The sequence below is a fragment of the Panthera leo genome, chromosome B2, assembly GCF_018350215.1.
Source record: "Panthera leo isolate Ple1 chromosome B2, P.leo_Ple1_pat1.1, whole genome shotgun sequence".
Lineage (NCBI taxonomy): Eukaryota > Metazoa > Chordata > Mammalia > Carnivora > Felidae > Panthera > Panthera leo.
The window spans coordinates 89646907-89671615 of NC_056683.1; the positions used below are offsets into that span (position 1 = coordinate 89646907).

The 24709-nt window shown below is 38.6% G+C and overlaps 1 long non-coding RNA gene across 5 annotated transcripts in view; it reads left to right on the plus strand.

Annotated features, from left to right (window-relative positions):
* Nucleotides 1-24709, plus strand: part of LOC122220212 — an 84197-nt gene that overhangs the window by 51013 nt on the left and 8475 nt on the right. For 3 of the 5 annotated variants that reach the window (XR_006202726.1, XR_006202734.1, XR_006202732.1), the window contains 2 exons: nucleotides 5027-5071; nucleotides 7073-7206. This is a non-coding gene — a long non-coding RNA (uncharacterized LOC122220212). The remainder of the gene's footprint in view (nucleotides 1-5026; nucleotides 5072-7072; nucleotides 7207-24709) is intronic. The other 2 variants (XR_006202727.1, XR_006202733.1) reach the window with 1 other exon arrangement.

Consider the following 24709-nt stretch of genomic DNA (forward strand, 5'->3'; position numbering starts at 1 on the left):
GAAAATTGTCTCGGAGACAAGCATATGCAGTGGGAATGGGTAGGAAAAACCCTTGTGAAGGTATGAGGTATGGAAAGAAGTCCAACACAAATGGAGCAAAGAAAGAGGAAGGCTGTAGGAAGTGAGGTCAGCCAGAAAGTAGGGGGTGCCAGGTCACTCAGGATCTTCAAGACCCTGTTCTACCTTCAGCCTAATACAACAAATGGGAAACCGTGAGGAGTTTTAAACAGGAAGGAGGTGAAATTTTAATTTTTAAAAGATTACCATGAAGAGTGGATTGAGAAGACACCAGAGTATATGCACGTGGGTCAGTGAAAAGTCTATTGCAGGAACTTCGGTAACAGATAGTGGCAAGGTGGCTTGGTGTAGCTAGCAAGAGGATAATGGAATTGAGAAGTATTTAGAAGGAAAATTGGTAGAACTTGATAATGGATCGTATAAAATGGGGAAGGGAAGGGTTAGATAAAGGTGAGGGATTCATGGATGTACAGCTTTTGTCTGGTGTGACTGGAGAAGTGGTGTGCTATTCACTGAGGTGGGAAACACTGGAAGAAAGCCAGATTTGGGAGGAAAGATTATGAGTACAGTTTTGTAAGAAGAGTCATTGAACAGTCCATGAAGAAATATCAAGTAGAAAGTTTGATTATGTGTGTCTGGAGCTCAGAAGAGTGTCCTCAGATGGTGAAATAAATTTGTGAGTCTTCTGCATATAGATGGTAATTGAATCCATATGGAAGAACATCAAATAAAAAGAGGGAAGGACAGAACACTGAACCTAGAGAAACTCACCATAATTAATAGCCTTTGAGAAGAAAAGGCAAAGAAAGAGAAAGGAGCAGCTAGCAAGGTAGGAACAAAACCTAGAAAGTGCTGAGATTTCCAGAGGAAATCAGTATCTCCATTAAGAGGGAGGGGCTGGTGGTCAAGTGCTACTGAGAAGTTAAGAATAGGAAGCATCCTTCTAGTTGATTCATATAAAGTTACTGCCAACTAAAATCCTTAACTGCGTTTCACATGTAAACAAACCACCCCACGATCTCAATAGCTTAACAGAATCAAGGTATATTCTTCCTCACATCCTATTCCAGGGAGACTTGAGCTGCTCACTTCAAAGAGGTGACTAAGGAAATATGCTGCTTTCATCTAGTGGCTCCTCCAACTTGTCATTTCTTGGTCTCCTGGCATCATCCTGCTGCAGAAGGGAGGAAAGGAATGTGGGGAAAGGCACACCTGATCTTTAGCTTCTTTATTTTAGAAGTGACATATGTCACTTCCACTCACATTCCACTGTCAGAATCAGTCACTAGCAAACCTAAGTACAAGGAAGCCGGGTAAGTATAAAAGAGCAAAGTCAGATGAGTGAGCATTTACAAACCCCATGACCCCTGCCCTGCCCTTGAGTAGTTGAAGCTTGGGATCCAGGTTCAGAGCCTTGAATTTACCACCACCATCCAGTCTCAGTGTTAGAGGTCAAAGTCAGATGAGTGAGCATTTACAAACCCCATGACCCCTGCCCTGCCCTTGAGTAGTTGAAGCTTGGGATCCAGGTTCAGAGCCTTGAATTTACCACCACCATCCAGTCTCAGTGTTAGAGGTCATCATTTCATCTCACTAGCCCTTTTTAGATTCTGATTCTGAAATCTTACATTTCTTTCCTTGCTTGAAGTTATTCAACAATTTTGATCCATATTGATCTTATAGTTTTATCCAGTTAAGGGATAAACTTCTTAGTTGAACAGGGCCAAGAACTGAGTCTTACCTAAAACATGCCTCCAGAGGGTGTAGTCCAGGCTGGTTTCCCCCTCTCCATCAGCATCTGTAGTGCTGTTTGACCAGATCTGGATTGTCTAACTGACCTAGGATCTGTAGATAATAAATGGAAGGAGGAACAGAGTATTTTCCTATCATCCAGTTAAGATATTTTTCAAAATTAGATTAGAAAACAAATACATATAAGAATAAGATTGTTCTTCTGTAGTAGTAATCTATGAATAAATACCTGAGATAGCTTGAGAAACCCTTATTGTGATAAATAAGGCATAAGCCTCTATGAAGAACGTGCTATAGTTTAAATGTTTGTATTCCTCCCTGGCTAAATTCATATGTTGAAAACTAATACCCCATGTGATGTGGTCTTAGGAACTTAGGCCCCTTGGGCAGTGATTAGGTCATAAGGACAGAGCCCTTATGAAGAGATTAGTGCCCATATGAAAGAGGCCCAAGAAGGCTTCCTTGCCCCCCTTTCCACCCTGTGAGGACACAGCAATAGGTGCTGTTTATAAGCCAGAAAACAGGCCCTTGCAAGTCACCAAATCTGCTGATATCTTGACCTTGGACCTGCCAACCTCTCGAAAGGTGAAAAACAGATTTCTGTTGTTTATAAGCTACCAAGTCTCTGGTATTTTGTTATAGCAGAAATGGACTAAAAATGAATGTATTTACTGTCCAAATTTGTTATAAATAAATACTAACTTGGAAGAAAGAATGTGGTCACGCAGGGAGCAGATGTTCATGTGCTGGGGAACAGAGTCAGGGAGCAGAGAAGTTTGTTCTGTGTGCCTACAGCCCTAACCAGGAGACGAGTGTTCAGTCTTCCAAGTAGGTAGAGCCACGTGTAAATGAGTACAGCCTTGTGGCACACGGCAGACAGACAAGAAATAAAACACAGGGGTACCTAGGTTTTTGTAACTTTGGTGAAAATAAGTCACGGGGATATAAAGTAGAGCATAGGGAATACAGTCAATAATACTGTAATAACTTTGCATAGTGACAGATGGTAACTAGACTTCTCATGGGGATCATTTTGTAATGTATAAAAACAGTAAATTGCTATGATGTACATCTGAAATGAATAGGGTATTGCATGTCAATTATACTTTCATAAAAATAAATTAAGAAATTATGGTTTCATGGGTGTGGAGTTCCAGTTTGGGATGATGAAAAAGTCCTGGAGATGGATAGTGGTGATGGTTGCTTAATAATGTGAATGTACTTAATGTCACCAAACTGCACACTTAAAAGTGATTAAGATGATAGACTTTATGTTAGTATATTTTACCAAAATTAAAAAGAAAATAAACGATGAGTCTGGAATTCAGATGTGAAGTCCTCGTGGCACGGCTATGTCCCCGCCGCTACTCCCTTTCCCGAGCCCTGGACTGCATGAAGGCAGTGAACTTCAACTTCTGGGATCCTCCAAGCTGGCAGAATCCACACTTACTTCTCATAATCTGCTCAGACAGCAGGGTGTGTCTCTGAGAGAACTAGAGAAGGACCGGAAGCCACATCCTCTTGTTCCTTCATGAATCCCTGATCTGGTGTGCCCTTCCCTCCACTTGACAGCTGAAGCAATGGCAGACTGACCCAAAGTAGGCTTGGCTGTATCCAAGATGCCCTTCTCACCAGTTCTTATATGTGGAGCTGCTTTGGTAGTCGGGCATAGCTCAGGGCTCTCCTAGTTTTAAGCCAATGGCAACGAAAACAATCTATTCTCTCTACTTGCTCTTTTCATATATTCTCTGATTTTATACGATGCATATACAGAATTTATATATCATTCGGAATTTACAAATCAGCCAGAATACCAAATGTATCTGCCAAAATAAGAAGATTTCTCCACCTTTACTGTTACTATAAATCAATTTATTTAGCAATCTGATTTAAATATCACTGTTGTCAGAGAGACACCTGAACATTCAGGTGTTCCAGCCATCTGTTGCTTCTGGACCTAGAACCAGTGATCAGGCTGAGGCCTCTGCAAGGGGCTGCCCTGTGTCTTGTGTCCTTAGGCGCCATCCTTGTTCTTTAACCACAAGACCTTCCGGTCATCATTTCTTTGTCTTGTCCTCTTGACACTATTGTCAAATGCTTTGTGGAAATATGGCCATACCGTGTCTCCTAAATTTCTGTAACATTTACAGTAGCTAAACAGTCGGAGTAGCTAAATGCTTCTTACAATCTTCTTATTCTTCTTTGGTCAGTGGCTGTTTTCTAATATTTTTCTGCTGTTAATTACATTTCCCAACAGCTTTGCAGGTAGGTGCAGCCAAGCAACTAGTTTCATCCAATGAAATGTAAGTGAAAGTGAAATGTGAAACGACTTCTTCTTCTCCTTCTTCTCCTCTTCCTCCTCCTTCTCCTCCTCCTCCTTCTACTTCTGAAATATGAGACTTCTGAGAGGAGACATTTAGGAACTGTGGTGCCACTGCCATGTCCTGTCTTCCCCTGCCAGAGAAAACTGAGGTCTAGGTCCCTAGGTAACTGGGGAAGCAGGGCTTCTTGCTGACCGACCTTGGGCATGTCATGTTACTGTGTCACTTTTGTTTCCGCATCTTAGCCAAGCCTATTCTGACTGATAATCCTCTTGGTCAGAAAGTTTCTCTTTTAAGGTGATGACTGTCACACACTACATAGCATACATGCCTGAAATAGTCTATATTTTGTTTTATGAACAGCAATATATAATGTGATGGTTGAGCCAAGTGTAGATTCTGGAATCAGAATGCTAGTGTTTGAATCCAGGCAGCAAACACCATTTACTAGCTATGTGATCTTAGGCAAGTTAATAACCTCTCTGAGCTTTGTAAAATGAAGATGAGAATAGTACCTGCCTCTGAAGGTAGTTGTGAGGATCAAAAGAGTTGAATTACTTAGAGTGGTGCCTGGCACATAGTAAGCATTTGATAGGTGTTTACTATAATTACTAGATGTAACAGGACCCTCATGAATATTGCTATAATTAAAGTGTGAAGCATTTTGATTATGTGATATATGTGAGTGTTGTTGTTGCAAATCAACATATACTTTAAAATTCTGATCATGAATGCTTAATTCTATTTACCCCAAAGAAAAAAAATATTAGACCTGAACATGAAGCAGCTTATAAATAATTTCAAAGAAGACAGACTCCCCCTTCCTTATGGGTAATGAGCAGCTGTTCCACATCTGTCGCCCTGTTTTGAAGTATATATGTATTTAGCAACTCCACACAATAAACAGTTTTCTCTCCGACTCTTATTTTTGCTAGATAATGTTATGGGCAGTCTATTGAGCCTGCGCATGGACATTTCAAGTAAGCATGATTCCATTGAGACTTTAAAAGCTGCTTTGAGTTGTAATTTCATTTCTCTTATATTTTCAAAATATACAAAGCCAATATCCAGAATCCTATTAGTAAGAGTTTAATTTTCAATTCTCTATTTCCCTTATGAAAGGACAGATATGAAAATGTGTAGTCTCATTATATTCTAACCTTTGGATACTATATTCTACTTAACTCAAAGGATGGTCCTAATTTTAGGCCTCTTGAGTTGCCTTTGTAGAAGTTATTTCCTATTCAGAATGTGTTTGTTAGAACCACAAACTAAAAGAAAATTTCTATTTCTACAGTGCTTCTAGAGTGATACATTTCTCTCTCCCAGAATATTTTCTTGTTCACTAAATTATAGTTGGAACATAATCATCATGAGTATGAATGTTTTTACTTCTGTGGGTAAAGCAGGGTGGCCATGACTGGGTATGAAGACCTAGATTTTAAGAAGTAAAATAAATTGGGAATATTATTTTAAAAATAAAAATGCTACTTTCCCAGGCAAAAAGGCTACAAATTCATGTAATGTAGCTCTACTAGAAGCCCCAAAAGAGTCTTCTTACCATCAAACAATAAAATATTATTTTTCATATAGTAAATATTCAGCAAAAGTATTTCCCCACGTAGGATCCGCGGAGTGATTACTCTTTCTCTGCACACATGGCCAGGCCTGTGGAGAGCAGAGAGCTCCATGAGGAGTTGACCTTCACATTTGATGGGGTAAGCCAGTGGAGCATCAATGTGAAAAACCTTTCTCATAGGCCTGGTGACCAGTATAGTATGTTCTACAAGTGGACAGGGGTGGCAGGAGAGGGAAAAGGGCAACTCACATGCCAGTGAGTAGCAGCAGAATTTCTGACTGGTTTTCTCTCAAGGTTAGATTCATAAACTAGTTTGTTTCTATATGTCTATTGTGCTTGGAAATATGAGGATAATACTAGCCAGCTGCTGTCTATAAATCTTGGCACTTGGATCTCAAAAAACTCTCCAACTTTGCTTTTGCAAACTCACCAAAAGCAATTTTACCATAAAAATAACTTTTGCCCTCATTGTGTCTTCCATGCTCAAAATGTCTCCAAAATAAATCTCCAAAATTATATATGTTCTAAAATTCCATTCTTTTTTTCTTTTCCTTTTCTTAAAGTTTCAAAGCTGTCTTTAACAAGTATTCTGTGAAATTTTTTTTCTTCCTTGTTCCAAGATCTAAATATTGAAAAACAGTGACTCAGCCATAGGTTATACTCAACAAATTTTCTAAAAACTCAGGTGTGTCATTGGATCAAAGCATTTGGCAAAATTAAGTAAAAGATATGAAACTATGTATTATTTCCCTGACACTTTTATTTTATATATCTTTGATAGGACTCAAGGGGATATGTTGACAGTCAGAGGTTGGTTTTTCTAGATAGGTCTGTAAACCAGAATCACCCATATCCTTGACTGTGTGTGTTTGGGAGTTGGCATTCATTGAATGCCTACATGTACAGTTGCTATGGTTTATCCATGCAATCTTATTAATCCCCAATATTAATTACTGAGATAGTTATTTAATATTCATCTTTTACAGATGGGAAAAATGACTCTTGGAAAGTCGAAGTAATTTTCTGGAATTGGGATTCACTTTGTTGTGAATCAAAAGCCCAAGAATTTTCACTGCACCACATTCTGAGCCTTTTACCATTTCATATAAATCTATCTTATTCGCTCTTTCAGAGATTTCAGATAAATGGAGTTATCATTTTAAAGTATTATACTTTATTATAATGACTTTAATTGGAGTGGAGAATATAAAAAAGTGCAATGGATTCTTCTGGGGGAAAATATGTGTAAACCCTGCATCTATGTTTTTGATCTTATGGGTGGTAGAGTGTAGCCTGGAAACCAAGTTCTAGAGTCAGACAGCTCTAGGCTAACATCCCTGTTCTGCCATTAACTTCTTAGCTTGAGAATTTAAGCAAAATATTTCTTCCATTTGTCCTTCAGTTATGTTAGTGCAATAAGAACAATAAAACAAAGTTACATGAAGTAACAAGGATTGATGTTCAGAATATATACTGATTGGTGGCACAGGGCACCCAACGATCAGAACCAGCAGAAATCACCAGTCGAGCTTATAGGTATGTATAGAGACCATTTTTCTCACTTTGCCCATAGATTTCTTGTCTTATCTTCTCCGTTGGTGGCAGCATGGAAAGGCAGAGATGCAGTCAAAGTTGAGAGACATAACAATTTAGGAGTGCAATGATTACAGTCTAAAGAATTCAAGAGGAAACATGGTTGGAAGATGTATCATTCTACTTTTACACTATGAAGTTTAAAATAGCCATATTTTAAGTTTGAAATAGCCATAATAAGTTTAAAATAGCCATAAAATGAACTATCATTTACATTTCCTCATATACTTGGTAAGAGTTGGATTTGAAGTACTCGTTTGGGGTAACTCTTACACAGTTGGACACAGGATGAAGAATCTTTACAGGCTCATGTGAGGTATTGTGATGTATCAATGAAGACTTAATAATGGTAAAGAAAAGGAATATGCATTATTTGTTTACTGCATAAGCAGTGCACATCCAGATTCTTTATTCTGTGGCTGAGTGAGAATTCCCACAGATTAGCATGTCAGCCACATTCTCCTGATCTAATCTTACATGAGTCTGTGAAAGAATGCTGCTCTGGTCAGCTGGATCAGCTCACCAGGGCAGCCTACTGGAACCAGGCTGGCCACCAGGCCCTGGGATGATTCTACGGGTGTGAGTTATAGAGTACCTTAGGGCATCTGGTCAACCTAACACAAGGGATAGAGGGCCAGAGAATGCCTTAAATGGGAGAAACTGGAGCCAGAACTCACATGGGTCTTAAGTAGAGTTTGCTATACCTTGCTTGGGTGGCAGTGCCAGCCCTGGTTGGTCCTAAAGCCCAGATAAAGTCTTAAAAATTGTCAAAGAAGTCACTCCCAAAGCACAGAACCCCTTGATCTTGGGGTCTGGTGCAGGAGCCTGCATGCCTAGGTCTAAGGGTAGTACTACCTGTATAATTGCTTTTCATGTCAGTCCCGGAAATAAAAGGTGAAGTACTTAGTACATTACCTATATACCAGTAAGAACTCAGTATGTGTTGGCTATAATCATCATCATCACCGTCATCATCACACCAAATTGTACCTTCCTTAGGAAATGTTAATAGATGCTCCAAGAATAAAAGAAGTGAGGTTTCAAAATGAACCGTTTTCAAGAACAATTCAGGTTTTCGGTTAATGATAATGGGTTGAATCTCAGAAGTTAAGAGATTGTTTTAAATGTAAGGGATTTTTTTAAAGCATAAACTTCTCAGATAAAGAGAATGGGTGAGAAATCAACAAAAAACAAAATTTTGAAGCTATAAAGCAGATGAGTGAGTGGTTAATGACTTGGGAGACTTGAGAAAACTGAATTCTAAGTCAAGAGTGAGGAAAGCTGAGAAACAACCCAATTTCTCCTGTACTCAGCAGTTGGAGGCAGCACTTCTGAAACTAGAAGTGAAGACGGGACTGAAAACCAAGATTTGTTGAAAATTAGATTCTCAAACCTCCTTACCACTCCATGCAGAAAAGTGGCTGACTGTTCAACAGCCCAACCAACCCACTCCCACCCCCAACCAAAAGCTAGATTATTTCTGGAGCACTGGTCTTTGGACTAGAAAACCAGAATTATCTATGTTAAATACAAGTTTACACACTAAATAACGAGACCCAGACCCCATTACTATCACTATTGCTACTTCTATGTTTTTTGTTTTGTTTATTTGTTTGCTTGTTTTTGTCTCATTCAATTCCTAGAACTCTGACAGCCAGAGTTATAGCAATCTAGTCAGGATTCTGGAAGAATCTTTCCTGGGAGATTTGACCTGCCCAAGAGAAATGCCTTAAATATACTGACTATGCCATCATCTTCTAGTTGTATCCTAATATCCATTATTCTCTTCTTCTATAGTAGTATAATTTTTAATTGGTCATATGGCTATGTGTATATCATAAAAGGCCAACCTACTTTGCCATGAGATGTGGGCCAATATTTCTGGCCAATTGAGATATAAGCAGATGTTATATGTATAACTTACAGGAATAGGATATATATACTTTCTTCCCTTTTTCCATTTTTTTTAACGTTTTATTTATTTTTGAGACAGGGAGAGACAGAGCACGAACAGGGGAGGGTCAGAGAGAGGGAGACAAAGAATCCGAAACAGGCTCCAGGCTCCAAGCTGTCAGCACAGAGCCCGACGCGGGGCTCGAACTCACGGACCGCGAGATCATGACCCGAGCCGAAGTCGGCCGCCTAACCGACTGAGCCACCCAGGCGCCCCCCTTTTTCCATTTTCTTATTGATTAGAATGTAGACATGGTACTGAGCCTTCTTGTATCAATCAGTGTAACATCCACAAAATAGTAGATCAACAAGGTAGAGGATGTCTGGGTCTGGGACACTCTGGAGTGCTATGCTAATCCCAAACCTGTATTAGATATAAATAAGCTTTTTCCTTGTTTAAGCTACTCTTTTTAAAAATTTTATGTTACATGTAGCTGAACATATATATTAGGCAATATAATAATGTAAGATGTTTCTCCAATGAAATGGCACAGCCCAGTAACCCTACAGGGAAGCACACAGTTGAAGAGCCCTGCCCAAGCACATGGAGGTACCAAACAGCTTTACAGAGCTTTACTTCCAAAGTTAAGAGGTCAGCCAACACCACCAGAAATTTGAGAGCTCTTTGAGCTATCATAAAATACAGAGGCAACAACTACAATAATAATGATAATAAGAAAGAAATTTGGAGAAAAAAGAAACTATGCAGAAAAAAAATCCAAAACTTATCATGTACTCCAGATAGGTAAGGTAAATATCTTGAGTTCAAAAGCAAGAAAGGGATGTTTTAAAAATGGAACAGAGACCGTTATGGCTTTTGAGATTAAAAAATATGATTACAGAAATAAAAAGTCAATGTGAGCTGGAGGATAAAGTTGAAAAAAAAATTTCCCAGAAAACAGAGCAAAGGGCAAAGAGAGGATAAATAAGATAAAAAGATTTTTTAAAAAAAAAGAATCAGTTCATGAATTCCAACATATAAATAATAGAAATTGCAAACAGAAAAAGAAAAGAGAAAAAACTTAAGTGTGAAACCTTCTAAGAAATAATTCAAGAAAATTTCCCCAAAGCACATGAGTTGCCAGACTGAAAGATTTCATTGCACTCTCAGAATAATGAACAAAGAATAGATCTGCATCAACTCATATCACTGAGAAACTGCAGAACACTAGGGAAAAGAACAGATCTTTAGAGAATCCAGTGAGGGGGAAAAAAGGTAACAGAAAGAAGGTTCAGGAATCAAAAAGTCACCAGACTTCTTAACAACACTGGAAACTAGAAGGGATGGAACCCCGCCTCTAAAATTCTGCCAGAAAATGATTTCCAATATAAAATTCTATACCAAGCTAAACTATTGATCATGTGTAAGAGTAGTCTACAATATTTTAAGTCATTCAAGAGCTAAAACTTAACTCCCATGCAACCTTTCTCAGGAAATTACAAAAGGATGCCTTTAGCCAAGGAAATAAACTAAGAGGGAGGAAGACACAATTTCAGAAGATGAGGGAGAACTGTGAGAAATTCAAGAGAAATGTGAAAGGGCTCCTCAGGATGATAGTTGTCTTAGGTCAGGTTTCCTAGGGTGGAGCCTGAAACAGGAATCCATGTTCTTTATTGAGGGAGATCTATTGAGAAAGAGCTCTCAGGATAAAGGGAAAGAGGGAAGCAGGATAGGGCAGGGGAAGGAGGCAAACAAGGATGTGGACTCAGCTGAAGAACAGCTCAGCCCAATCCCATGGGGATCTCAGCTGCATAAATTGCTCCTAAAGGCAAGGAGGCCAGACATCTGTACTCCTGCATCAATCCAGCATTGACTATGGGAAGGGTGTAACCTATCGATTGAAGTGGCTCCCATTTGACTTCAGGTAATTTGCTGGAGAAAAGTCATCTGTGAAGCATTAGCATACACAGCAACTTCAGGATGGGCACCCCAGCCCTTTAAGGGGATCTGAGCAAGGACACCAACAGTGACCACTATGAGGGTGAGGAACTAAGCCAGCCACAACTGTGAGACAGGCACTGAGGGCAAGCCATCCAGACTAGAGAAGATCTGAAGGCTCTGGGAGAGATGTCTTCAAGAAGACAAACCCAAGGGAATGTTGACTGTGTTTGAACATATCGAGAGGAAGGTTATACAACTTAGGGAGAGTTTGGGGGTAAATTAGTCATAGGTACATAGAAAACTTTGCAACATAAAACAGTTAAATAACTCCAGAGAAAACTAGAAGTTGAACAGGAGGAGAAATTTATCAAAGGGGACTATATAGCTCAACCATGAATAGCATTTCAAATGGCCATAATAATGAACACACCAAATACTGATCTAACCGAAGTGTGAAATAACTACCAGGAGGGTGGAGTAAAAGACAATACTGGATTGTCTGCTCTTGAACCCAGAAGTTTTCTCTGGTTACCTGGCAGTGAGTCAACTGGGACCAATGTGACTGCCGTAGGCAACGGGCATAAAGCTGCAAGGTATTGATATCTACTGGCAACACCACCCTCATCTGTATAAAATGTCACTGTCACACTCCCTCACCCAAACCCCCCATACAAAGAAAGCAACCGGAGCAATAGAAGTGTCCCTCTCCAGAGCACATCCTTTTGTCAGGCCATGCTTGCCCAAGCACCCCTCTCCACGTGATGCCAAGAGACTGGGGTGGGTATGTATCCTGTTAGTCCTTCCATTCTTGAATTTCAGCCTGCACTGTTCGATGCTATAGCACTGCCTGAGCCCTTTTCTTAACATTTTCATGGTCACAGTCAATAGATAATACCTAAAACCAATATATCAAAAAATAGAGGAGTATAAATAGTTGTTTAGGGCTATTTAGAGATATTGAAAGTAATATCAACAGAATCAAAAGTGCCTCTGGAAAATGGGAAATGTAAAGCTGGGACGAGAGGTTTCTATTTTCTATAACAAACACTGTAGAACTATATGCATATATAACTCATAAAGATAAAAGGATTTTTTAAGATTGTTAAACAAGTTGCTTAACTGATGTACTTTTCTAAGGGCAAAATAAGGTAAGCAGCATTTTCCAAACTTATTTGGCCCCAGAGCTTTTGTATTTATTTCTTTAACCACTTGTTAACATCTTCAAAGTCACAATGTTGCCATTTGGTAACTACCATCTTGCAGAAAGAGCACAAATTTGTAGACAGCAGAAAAACCTGAGGTCTAGAGGGAGGATATTTATCTAGCACTTACTGAGTGCCTACACTTGTTCTGGATTTGTGCTAGATGTCTTAACCTGTGCTTGTTCTTAATTGGATTCTGATCAGATCTGACGATGTAATTTTGATTCAGTTTTGATTCACAGTTCATTCATTCAAGAGAAGTTCACTGAATGTCTACTATGTGCCAGGCACTTCTGGGGGAAAATAGTCATGATACATAGAGTCCCTGACTTCAATACAGAGATTCTGCAACACTCAAGAAGGAAAGGAGAATGGAGTGTATTTGGACAACGCATTACTACCAGTAATTTTGCATTTCATTTAAGGGATCCATCTCTGTATGTTCAAAAGCGACTTCCACATTGGTTCTCCAGCTGCCACATGATTTGCTACAAAGCTAGCTCAGCCCAGGTGGTTTAGAGCTAAAAACTACTCTCTTAATTCAAGAGGCACATCCATTACATTCTGTATCTAGGGCTGTAGGGGTACAAGAGGTCTCTGTAATATTCTCCTGCTTTAGGTCTTTGAAGTATAGAAACTGCTCCTGCATGGTTGATAGACTGAGTTGATACTACCATGAAAGCTCACAAAGGTATCAGGTTTATATAGAACTCCTGAAACCTAATGAAAGACAAACTTGAATACACAACCCCCAATTACTCTTGTTTTGTTTAAGTTTACTCTATTTTTTTAACCTATAAAGTTATAAGTGTTCATTTTAGAATACTTTTAAATTATAGCAAATACCAGTCCAAAAAACCAACTGTAGTCTCTCAGCCAAAAACATCCATCTTGGTCTATTTTCTTGCAAGATTTTTTTAAAAAGCTTTTCCCATAGACACGCTTGTCTTAATTTCTAACAAATTAATAGCAGCCACTGGTATAGAAACCTGCAGGTACACACTGGGCTGCTTTTGGAAGCCCTGACTCACAATGCACTTGATTTCCAGGGGGAAATGCATGCTCCTCATACCTCATTACTGCAACATTAGAGGCTCTGGACCACTTTAACACTCTGAGCATCTTCCTTTTGGATTAAGTGTTGGAGAGAAACAAATCATTAAAAAAGAGACAAGATGTTAGTTTTGCTTGCTACAACTTATAAAAGACAAGGCAGAGAGAGCCTACATCAGCCCTGTGCTTTCCTGCAGGGAGAGCCGCTCTCTTCCAAGGGCTAAAGGAGTGCAGGGGCAGAGGCACCCAGAATGTCAGCTGTCCCTTAAGTGGGGGAAGGGTGGGGAACTACATAGATTCTTCAGCTAGGGGGCACTAGGCGTCCTTCATATGCTGCAAAAAAGAACATTGAGCAATTGAAACAGCTATGCTGGAAAACATGCCTTTCCGTAGAGTTCTTTGGCTTTTCTCTTTTGTTTAATGCTCCTGGCATGCCTTTTAGTGTATTGATTTGTCAAAATGTTATCATTCTTATTGTTCAAACCACTGGTCAATTTGTGTTAATTTAGTGTCCTTGGCTAAAATAACTCATCAGATTTTTTTTTTTTAATAGGATGATGGTTTGAGGGTTTTTTTTTACACTACACATTTAAATTCCTTATAAATGTTTTGCATCTTCTAATTTACTTTTTTAAAAAAAATCGTAAATAGCCAGTGGTGGGAATAAAATCACTGCTGGGACAACGGCTTTACCTCTTTTAAAAAATCCGCACCGATTTTCATTTGAGTACTTGCTGGATAAGTCATCACTTCTCAGCTCTGGTTATAATATTCAGCTAAGTCTTATATCTCAAACCACTTCACTTCCTGTACTGCATATAAGTGAGGTAAGAAAGCCAAGACTGAGAAGGACAAATGATTTTGGCTTGGTTACTGTAGAGTTGGGAAGGGTACCTGGAAAAATCCCCTTTGGAAGACTGTGCAGAAGGCCCACAACAAATACTTCTTTGTCATAAAATTTATTTCTTTGGTCAGCAAATTATGCCCTAAATTAGATGAAGCCTGTAGACCTTGAATATAATCCAACGAATGCAACCGGATTACCATGCAGCCATTTGAATATAGACATCAATGCCGTGCTTAAAATGGCCTCCATCAGAATAGTGTAAAAGAATTGAAGGATTAATTTTGCCTCGTGGCCCAGTTCCTGCATGCTTGGCCACTTCCCCCACATGAATTTGTCTCAATACATGGAGACGATAAAATGACCATCTCTCCAGGTGCAGCCTAAGATAACAGGACAAACACTGGGACAGTGCCTCTGCAATTGCAGGGACCAAGATCTGTTGACCAAGGTGCTTTTCTTCCATAGCCCCGATGAGGCAACCATTTCCACAGGGACCCACAGGTTGCTGGTCAATGTCCACACCCATGTTCAACCAGGAGTGGGCTGAGAGTTCCTCCTTAGAGCTGCTGGATAAAATACTGTACATCCAAATACTTCAATGGGATGCACTCACACTAAAATAAATAAATAAATAAATAAATAAATAAATAAATAAATAAATAAATATATAAATTCTAAAAAATTATACATTCTTTATCTTAAACTCAAATATAACTGAGTGTCCTGTACTTTTCTTTACTAAATCTGACAACTTTATGTCTGTAGTAAAGAGAAAATGCTTCCTTCTTAAGGTTTTTCTTCTTCACTAGGTTAGGGAAGAAAGGAAGTCATACAAGATTTTTGCTTGTGAGTCTGTATTCTCCATGTGAATGTTCACTCATTTACAGGAAAAAGAACCTAGAAAATTAGTGTTTAGTCAGAGCAGTCCAGAAATCTAAGAACTCAAAGTAATTATTTTAGTTTGAAGTCCAAGAGTATCTATCCCCAGTGCCTATTCCCATCCATGCAACTCTAACTAAAGAAATCGGCATAAAGGTTCATGCGAATGAGAATCAGGAAATTTCCACCTTTACCTTGTTTTTTTTTCTATGGAAAACAACTTCCCCATGCTTCTATTTTATCTTCAGGGATTTTAATGCTACCATATTGGATAATAATCTAAGGGGTGATTTTATTTTTAAAATCTGACCATGATTGAGCATCTCAAAGATAGATAGTCTTAAAGTAAATACATATTACAGTATACATATTGTAAATGTTCCCCCCCTAATTTTCATTACTATTTTAGGGTCAGACATATTCACAAATGGAAAAGCTCATTGTTTATATTATCTGAACTTAAGAATACTTGGGAAAAAACCTCTTTTCTGTTAAATTAGTTTGTCTCTAGATGCTAAAATACTTAAAAGATCCACATGCAGTGATCTTTTTAGCTGGTCTCTTTAATTCCCCAGAAAGGGATTATTAAAGCACTAAGACTTTAGAGTAGATATTCTTATGTTGAGACTAGATTTCAGTCAGCATAAGCATTATGAATCTGAATTCAAGTCACTGGATAGCGCAAAAAAAAAAAATGGGGATATAGTTAGTTGTAGGAAGTTAGGATCATATCCAAGAAAAATATCATTTGCCCATAAATGAACCTTGGATCCATCCTGACTTATGCTCTTACTCTACTCCCAAGGTGTCTTGTTTTTCATTGAAGAGGGGGTTGATATTATTTAACCAAATACCCTTCCTCCCTTATCTTGGAGAGTGGGATCCATTCACCACTGGTACCATTCTGGTTTTAGTGCAGGCTGCCAAACAAACCCAATTCAGATAGTGTGGTAGGGTGCTGAAGAGCTTTCCCTGTTTACCACGAATTTGCTGTGTGACCTTAGGCAAATCACTTAACTTCTCTGGACCTCAGTTTTATCAATATATGCCAAAATGGTACTGGATAGATTGTCAGTCTTACCAAGAAAAGAAAAAGAAAAAGTTACATCATCAAGGCCTTATATTGTGTTCAGAAGAGAACATATATTTTCTCATCTATCATTGCCCTACTCTTTAAGAGTCCTATGTTTTTAAGAAATTTATTTCATCTCTCTTTGGTTCGTAAACAGGGAAAAACAATAATTACTAGATTATGATGTCATGATAATAAAATGATGTAGCAAATGTGAAGCACTTAGAACAGTCTTGACACATAGATATTTGAGAAATTTTAGCTATTATCATAGTTAATAATAGCCATTAGTCCCTTCAAAAGCATTTTTATTTTAAAGAAAACATTAAACTATATCAATATCCCTAGTAAGTTCTTGTTGTAATCAACATCTTTATGAAGATCTGGTTATTTTTGCTTCCTGTTAATCATGTTCTACATAAACTTTTAAAAAGTAAGAATGCATATCATTATCAATTTCCCAGAATTCAGAGGAAATAGAGATACCCTTTTCACATATATTGTATTTAACAGATCAGAAAAAGAATTTTAGTTCCCCCTCCCAAGTAATCCCCATCTTTTGATACATAACCATAAAGCAGTCCTTACTGAAGGTGTTGAAAAAAATACAAAAGGAGATCACACATCTCCAAAGAAGAGATTTTTGAAGGAATTTTTGAAATGCCAAATTAAAATTTTTACGTCTCTAAACTGAGGTAATAAAAATACCTTTTTAAGATATTTAAACTGAGGCAATAAAAATACTTTGTAAATAAAAAGCATGCGTTATTTAATGGAGTAGATTGTAGCAATCTGTGGTGTGAACAAGAATTTCAACAAAACTTCCTGCCTTAAGCTTTACAAAACCTACTGCCTACAGAAGGACACCTTTTCCTCTCCTGTTACCACTCATCTCCGTCACCACATTCCTGGTGCTGTTCCTGAATTTATCAGTTACTCAAACAATTTCTATTAACATGAGCTTCCCCAGAAGCATATTAAATCATTTAAGAATGATTTAATCATTAAGATATATATATATATATATATATATATATATATATATATATACACCTTGATTATTGCATTTGTATTATTTCATATTATCATTTTTTTTCTTTTTTGGAATGTAGAAAATGTTAGCTCTGGAAGTGGTTAATGTGACGAAAAACACATTATATTAAAAAAATCCACGTCAATCCAAAGTGATGGCATTAAGTGGAATCCAGTGTATCACGGAATACCTAATGCGCACAAGATGTGGAGCATGTTCCTTGGTCAGAACTTTTAAATACTAAGTAGCAGTGAGTGGGAGAAATAAATCAAATGGGAGGGTGGCTGGAATAATAAACAGGGGAGAGGCTTCATACTAACATCCCAGAAAAGCAATATGAAAAAGTGATCCTGGCTGTCATGAGCTATTACTGAGTGAAAAACTTCTTTGTAGCCCTTTTAACTTAAAGGGGGGGGGGGGGCAAAAAAAAAAAGCGCTGGAGGAAAATAGCCTTCTTTCTTTGAGTCGCTCAGAAAAGTTGTCAGTAAAACCAACTGCCATGTATCATCTGTTTAGTGACAGAAAAAATATATATTGAGATCAAAGATAATCAAGGTACACCTGGTTATTATTTGTAAAGACTTAACAGTAAGTTTTTAATGATTAATTTATCTGCCACATAACGCCTTAATAGATCATGTGGAACATCAAGGGAGGAATGTGAAACTGCATTTCTAAAGCCTCTTTCTATGTCTCTGAATGATAATAGGCATGGAAGCCATCATTAGTCTTGTTAGACGATGGTTCCTTCAGGAATCTCCTATGTGTTACCTTTTAGAGGGGAGGTCAGGGAAACCACCCCCTGGGACTCCCCTGCAGGATACAACTAACACAAGCATAAACTGTATGGAAATGGCTAAATTATCTTCACTGAGACCTTGGCCTTTCACATCAATCAAGTCCTTCTGAACTAGTAAAACAGATAAGCACCCTGCTGGCAAAAGTGTTACTATCCTTATGCTTGTCATGACTGGCACTACAAATTTAACAATAAACGGGCAGTTATTTGTCTTACTTCTTTAAAAATCAAAATAAGCGTGCCATGTTGCTATTTCTCTCCGTCCCTCCTGTAAAGACCCTTTATCCAGGAATCCGATCTTAGCTGCTATCAGAGCACATGGAGAAGGTAATATGCCTCCGACAAGCCACAACAAAGCAAACCAGGACCCCATGGCTGCTGTGTGGGAGGGGGCCGGCAGATTTATCCACCCTCACGTCTCAGCTTCCTGAGAGTGGAGCCTGTGTCAATGCCTCATCCTGACACCTAACTCATGGGGGAATTATAAGTCATCAATACCAATGACTGTAAAACACTTTGTAAATAAAAACGGCTTAGAAGTTCCAATTAACAACAGAAAGTAACCCTCTGGGATGTACCAGAGAGAAATAACTACAGCCATAAATAAGCAATGATGGGTTTAGGCTCACCTCTTATTTCAATGCCATTAAAAATGGGCCTCCTTCGCATCTCCCGTCTGAAGACCCCACTGTAATTTCTTGTCTTGCCTGCGTTACAGAGTGTCACGGCTTATGAGAGAAAGGGTTCAGGGAAGACATGGTTGAGCATTTCCTACTCTTTTAACATGAGTACTCCCACCCAACACACATACATTTTCTGATCTCTCCTTTCACGAGAAGCGACCACAACAACCTGGTGGTTTAACTTAACTGACGTAGCCAACTGCATGACCAACTACAGATGTGCAGGAAAGAGGGCTGGGAAGCAAGAGGCCCAAGAAGTTGCTGAAGGACACATCTTTAGTGTAGGTACTGTCGTTCTTGCCCCATCTAAAACTTTCACGAGCAGACACAGTGGTTGTAAGTGTGGCCCGGAAAGTATCCACCTAGCTTGTAGCATGTTTCAGGTTCTGTGCTGGTCACTTCCAATATATCTCACTTGTACCTGTAAAGAACCAGAGGCTTCAGTAGCAATTTGGTATGACTACAATTAAATTGATAGCCATACGACATTATTTGCAGTGCCTTATCAATACAAACTCATTATTACTCAGAATAACCATTATTACTCGGAATAGTACTCAGAATAGCAGGTACTATCATCATCTACATTTTTAAGATGGGGAAACCCAAGCAGAGAGAGATTGAGACCTGAATTCTAGGGTCTGTGCTTTTAACCACTTCTCTAAGCTGGAATAAGAGCCCAAGCTCCCTACTCCACAACTAGCGTCTAGGGTCTCTGCTGGATTATAAAAATTTAAAAATAAGCAAATAAGACAGGGTGGTATCTTCTTCAGTTGTTCACATGCCTGGACAATGACGGATAGGCAAACACTATAGGGTGGCAGGAATCATAGGAATGTGCAAAATAGTTGGGAAATGTAAATAAGGGAGCATTTAATTCAGACTGGAGTCTTTAGAGAAACCTTTTTCAAAAAGATAATGAGTTTTGGTTTCCATTTCCTCTGAAAATCTCGTTATATGTCCCCCCGTTTAACTGTTATATATCCCCCTGTCTTACTGCAAGCATTCTTGTAACCTTGGGCATAAGTGTGCACAGCGTGTCCACAAGGAGTAATTTTAAATATCAAATCAAATCAAATTAGTACCACCCTTAGCTCCTGCCAAGGCCATTGCAAGATCAGAGCCCACAGCAACAGGGCACAGGTTTCCAGAGCTTGACCAGAAACCAAGGTCCAATCCTGGGGAATCCATGGGGGCTTCTGGTATAGAGTAGCCACCAGACATCTCCAGAGCAGCTTTAGCTGGCTGGTGGGTTTGGCTGGTGCTCTGATCATCCCAGACATCATAATAGGCAGAGACACTGACTATCCTGCACTGAAGGACTGTGAAGGGAGGGCAGTGCTTGCTCTGCACTGCAGAGACCATCTCTAAGGTGAATGTCACCTCCGACCTGTGAGGAAGATGCACTTACAAGGAGAGCCATGCCAGGGTAGGTGTTTGGGAAGATGAGCTAGGGAGAAGGGGACGGGGGGGAGGGGGGGCAACTCCGACAGTGTGCTCAGCTTCTGCTTGGTCTTTGATCTCCCCCTACCGAGGGAGGGATTCGCCCCCAGGAGGAACAGACCTCCTTGCATCCCTCAGCCCCTGCAGCAAGGCAGGGATGTCTGCACAGGACCTGCCCTGCTTGATACCTAACAGGAGCACACAGGAGCACTTCAACACATGGCTCTTTACTCACTGTATGTTTTGTACCTTCTAAAACATATGGTATGGGGCTCTTGGGTGGCTCAGTTGGTTAAGCATCCAACGCTTCATTTGGGTTCAGGTCATAATCTCACGATTTGTGGGATCGAGCCCCATGTTAGCTTCCATGCTGACAGCACAGAGCCTGCTTGAGATTCTCTCTCTGATTCTCCCCTGCTCTCCCTGTCTCTCGAAATAAATAAACATTTAAAAGGTATAGCACATGAGCACAATAAAAAAACGATGACGCTATAAAAAAACGATGAATGACATAGAAACGTATACACTGTGTATTGCTGAGTGAAACAAAATAGGTTATGAAATAGTATGTACCAAATGCAATTGAATACATAGTTCTATTCAAATAAAAACACAGGAGAAATATACATTAATACATTTGTAGGGATCATGGGGATTTTTTTTTCTCCCATTTATCTGTATTCTCTATAATGAATATGTATTACTTAATTTCTTTTAAGAGCTATTTTATATTTTCCTCAGAAAATGGGAGATTAGAGAATAGGTGGTACAGGTAAAGATTATTGTCAGTCTTAGTGGATTTTTTAAAATTTTTTTTAACGTTTATTTATTTTTGAGACAGAGAGAGACAGAGCATGAACGGGGGAGGGGCAGAGAGGGAGACACAGAATCAGAAGCAGGCTCCAGGCTCCAAGCCATCAGCCCAGAGTCCCGACGCGGGGCTCAAACTCACAGACCGCGAGATCATGACCTGAGTTGAAGTCGGACGCTTAACCGACTGAGCCACCCAGGTGCCCCAGTCTTAGTGGATTTTTAAAGTGCTGATTTGATTGAACTATCTCAGGTTGAGGAACAAGACATTAATATTGGGGAGAGGAGTATTTTCATGAACTGGATTTGCCAGCTGTCTCCTGATGGCCAAAATCAAATGTGAAGTGGCTATTGTCATTCAGCATATTCCCAGAATTCAGATTTTATAACTTCCCTGCCACTTACCAAATCAAAATCAAAGTATCCCAAAGTAGATCCAAAGGGACATTGGTAGATTTTAGAAGAAGAAATACTAAAAACCTGAGTGCCAAGTTAATTTGGAAAATTAAAAAGCTAAATAAACATTAAATAGATTTCTTTACTGCAGGGCTTCTCAGAGCTTTTGTTATGCTAATGTGCACTGTAAATTCCTGAAAACTGTTGAAGTCTATGAAGCATTTCCAAATTTCATATTTATCCATAGAATCATTTTTTTTTTCACCAAAGCATCACATAGGGCTAGCGACCATAGAACGCATTTAGGGAAATATTGTTCTAAATTACTATTCTAGAAACACTATAAACATATATACTGTTTCCCTCAGGAGAATTAAAAAATGATTTGGCAAATACAAATCCGTTATTTTCACCAAAACACTCTCTAATTTCAAGAACTGTGACATTGGTGAGGATATTAAATCAATTCTGCCAGGTTGCTTCATCAGAAGCACCAGAGTTTCATACCAGTGAAAACGTGTCTGAACTTTACCCAAAATCTGTGAAATCACTTTCAAGTAAATGGGACTAGTCTGCAAACAAAATAAAATGTACACCTGTCACTGCCATTCATTTCCATAATCACAGTTTATAAATTTACATGCCATGAAAAGCTTTATTCATGTTCATATGGTGTAAAAATTGCAGGAGAAACTTCAAATTAATTACCTTTCTTAAAACAAAGCAATTTAATTTTATCACAGACAAAAAAGGGAATTTATTCACAAGTCACAAAACTTCTCGAAATACCGTCATGAAATAAGACCTAGGAAAAGTGGCTTGTGGCCATGGCTATTGTCCATAGTCTTACGGCCTTGGATCAGGTCTCTCCAGCTTAGCCTTTGGAAAATCTCAAAGGTAGACGTGACCCAACACTATGATCCCTTTCTCTGAGTTTACTCAGAAATTTCCTCCACAGTCTACACAATCTGGTGACTTTTAGAACCAGAAGTTGAACGGCTGAGATAGTTCACCCCTAATTTGCCCTCACAACCTCCGTAGACACCAGTTGAACTCATCTCAGAATCCATTTGGGTGGGCATGGAAGGGCCTCCAGGGACTGAGGTGTTTTTTTTTTTTTTTCTTTTCTTGGAAGTATTTTATTTCACACTGAAATAAGCTGATTAGTATGTAGAAAAGCAACAGTCTCTTGATTTCCACAAATGTGTTTTGATTTTTTATTCTGGGCCTCAAGTTCCTTCCTGCATACATTTAACTGCAGCCCACTCCAACACTGGTACATTTACTGGGTCGAGGGGTTGTGGGGGGTGTACTTCTCCTTGGAATCTTGCTTACATTTGCATGTGAAAAGAAAGAAATGCTTTTGAGTAATTAGTCATCTGAAATTCTGCACCATGAGGAAAAAATTTGCTTTTGGATATTTATGGGGAGAAAAATCCATATGGACAATGAATACAGTATTGATGTGTTGGGGGGAAGGGTTGGGGGCATAGCACATTATGTTGAATTTCACCCAAACAATGGTAAAAGTAATATTGCTACTTTCTCATAAACAATAGCTACTGTGGAAAATAGCACAAAGCTGGGGTTTTTTTTTCATAAGTTAAATTTCTTATATTAATTCCATGATTTAAAAAAGCTCTTTATTTTTGACCTGATATTTTCATGCCATATTGAAGAAACTCATGATCAATATGTATTGATTTGATCACTAATTGCATTAATTTTGCTTTAGAAATTAGAAAGGCTCTAATGAGAATGTGAAGTCACTTCAAGATAGTGCATTATGGGCAGACTAATTTAGCTGGACTCTGTGCATCAGATTATTTCATTATGAACCATCAATTACCATACAAACGGATGAGATAAATAGCTTTTTTCTGAGAAGATTTACATTTTTGAATTCATCTATAAATTTCAAGAGCTTAAGTTAATTTATATCCCATGACCATATTTAATATACAAATAGTTCAGTCATGAATGCATTATCTGCATAAACCCTTACTCTAGCCTTTCATATTATGCTTTGAACAACATTGGAAACACTTTTTAAAAAATATTTGCCCCTGCTGCATTTAATCTCTTAAAGAAAAATGTGAAATGAATATTTCTATTAAAATTCTCCATACCATCACTTAGCAATTGGTACAATAAAACCAAGAGAGCAAGACGGATAAATGTTGTTCAAGGTTTATAAAATTGTTAAGAATATGAAATAGGCAAGCTGATTTTGAAATTGAGTGCAGATGCTAAAATAACATCCCAAGAAACAAGAAGTATAGAGGCTTTTAAATTTTGTGAGTGTATTTCTGCTCTTCTTAGAAACCTACCTGTTCAATTGAATCCAATAAAAAGACTCCAGAAGGAGAGTTCTCTTCAATAAAATTCCACCTAATTTGATTTTGGGGAGCTTGAGTGGAGTGGTATTGTGGTATATGGGAGAAATGTGGCCAGAGGCAAAACTGCAGAAAAATTTAAGATGTCCAGAGTTCTGGGTATCTTGAAGAAAATCAATGCATCAAAATGAAATCCATGAAACATTTCAGAAATAAATATTCAAAAGCTCATTCTATTCTCAAAATACGTTTGTATCGACAATGAAGGAAGTGAAATAGCTAACACTGATAGGTACCTCATACAGCCCTGGGAAGTTCTGAAATGGTAATGATAATGAAGATGCTGTCTACTTTTCTGCCATTTAATATTTAGTGATACAATCATGAGCACACAGTTTTGGTATTCAATTTCTACAGTTACAATTATTGTACATTTATGAATTTAAAGACTTCAGAAAACAGTCCAAAGTTAAATTCAGTTGCTCTTTCATTATCTTGTTCACTGACAGTATAAGATGATGTATAACATGATATCCCCCCCCAAAGAATCAGTGAAATGCTCATTTATCACTTAATCTGGGATAAAGCATATTTCACAAGCAAAGATCCTATGAGAGAATGTCAGAGTTGAGGAACTCACTAGAAATCAGCTAGCTCCTTGGCATTCATGGATCAGCATCTGGGAACCAATGTGGACTCTCCACCTTCACTGTAGGCTTCTCAAATCCAAATGTGAATTAATGATACCCAGAAGATTCACCTGTGCATAAAATTTGAGGATAGTGGTCTAGTCTCTCCTTATTTTTTTGTACAGACATGGCAGCTAAGGCCAAAAAAAAAAAAGCTTAAGAATTGTTCAAGGTGGCAAAAATTAACTCGTACAGGTCTCTAAGGCTGAAAGCTTCAGTGGTTAAAATATGATGCTAAATAGATCCCAGTAAGGGATTAGGTCTGTAAGTCACAGTTAACTTTGTTGGTGGTTGGATGCTGGCTCAATTTCCAGCCGGCTTTAGGCATTGCTTGCCATGGCTATAAAGAGGATTTTTGAGAACATGTCC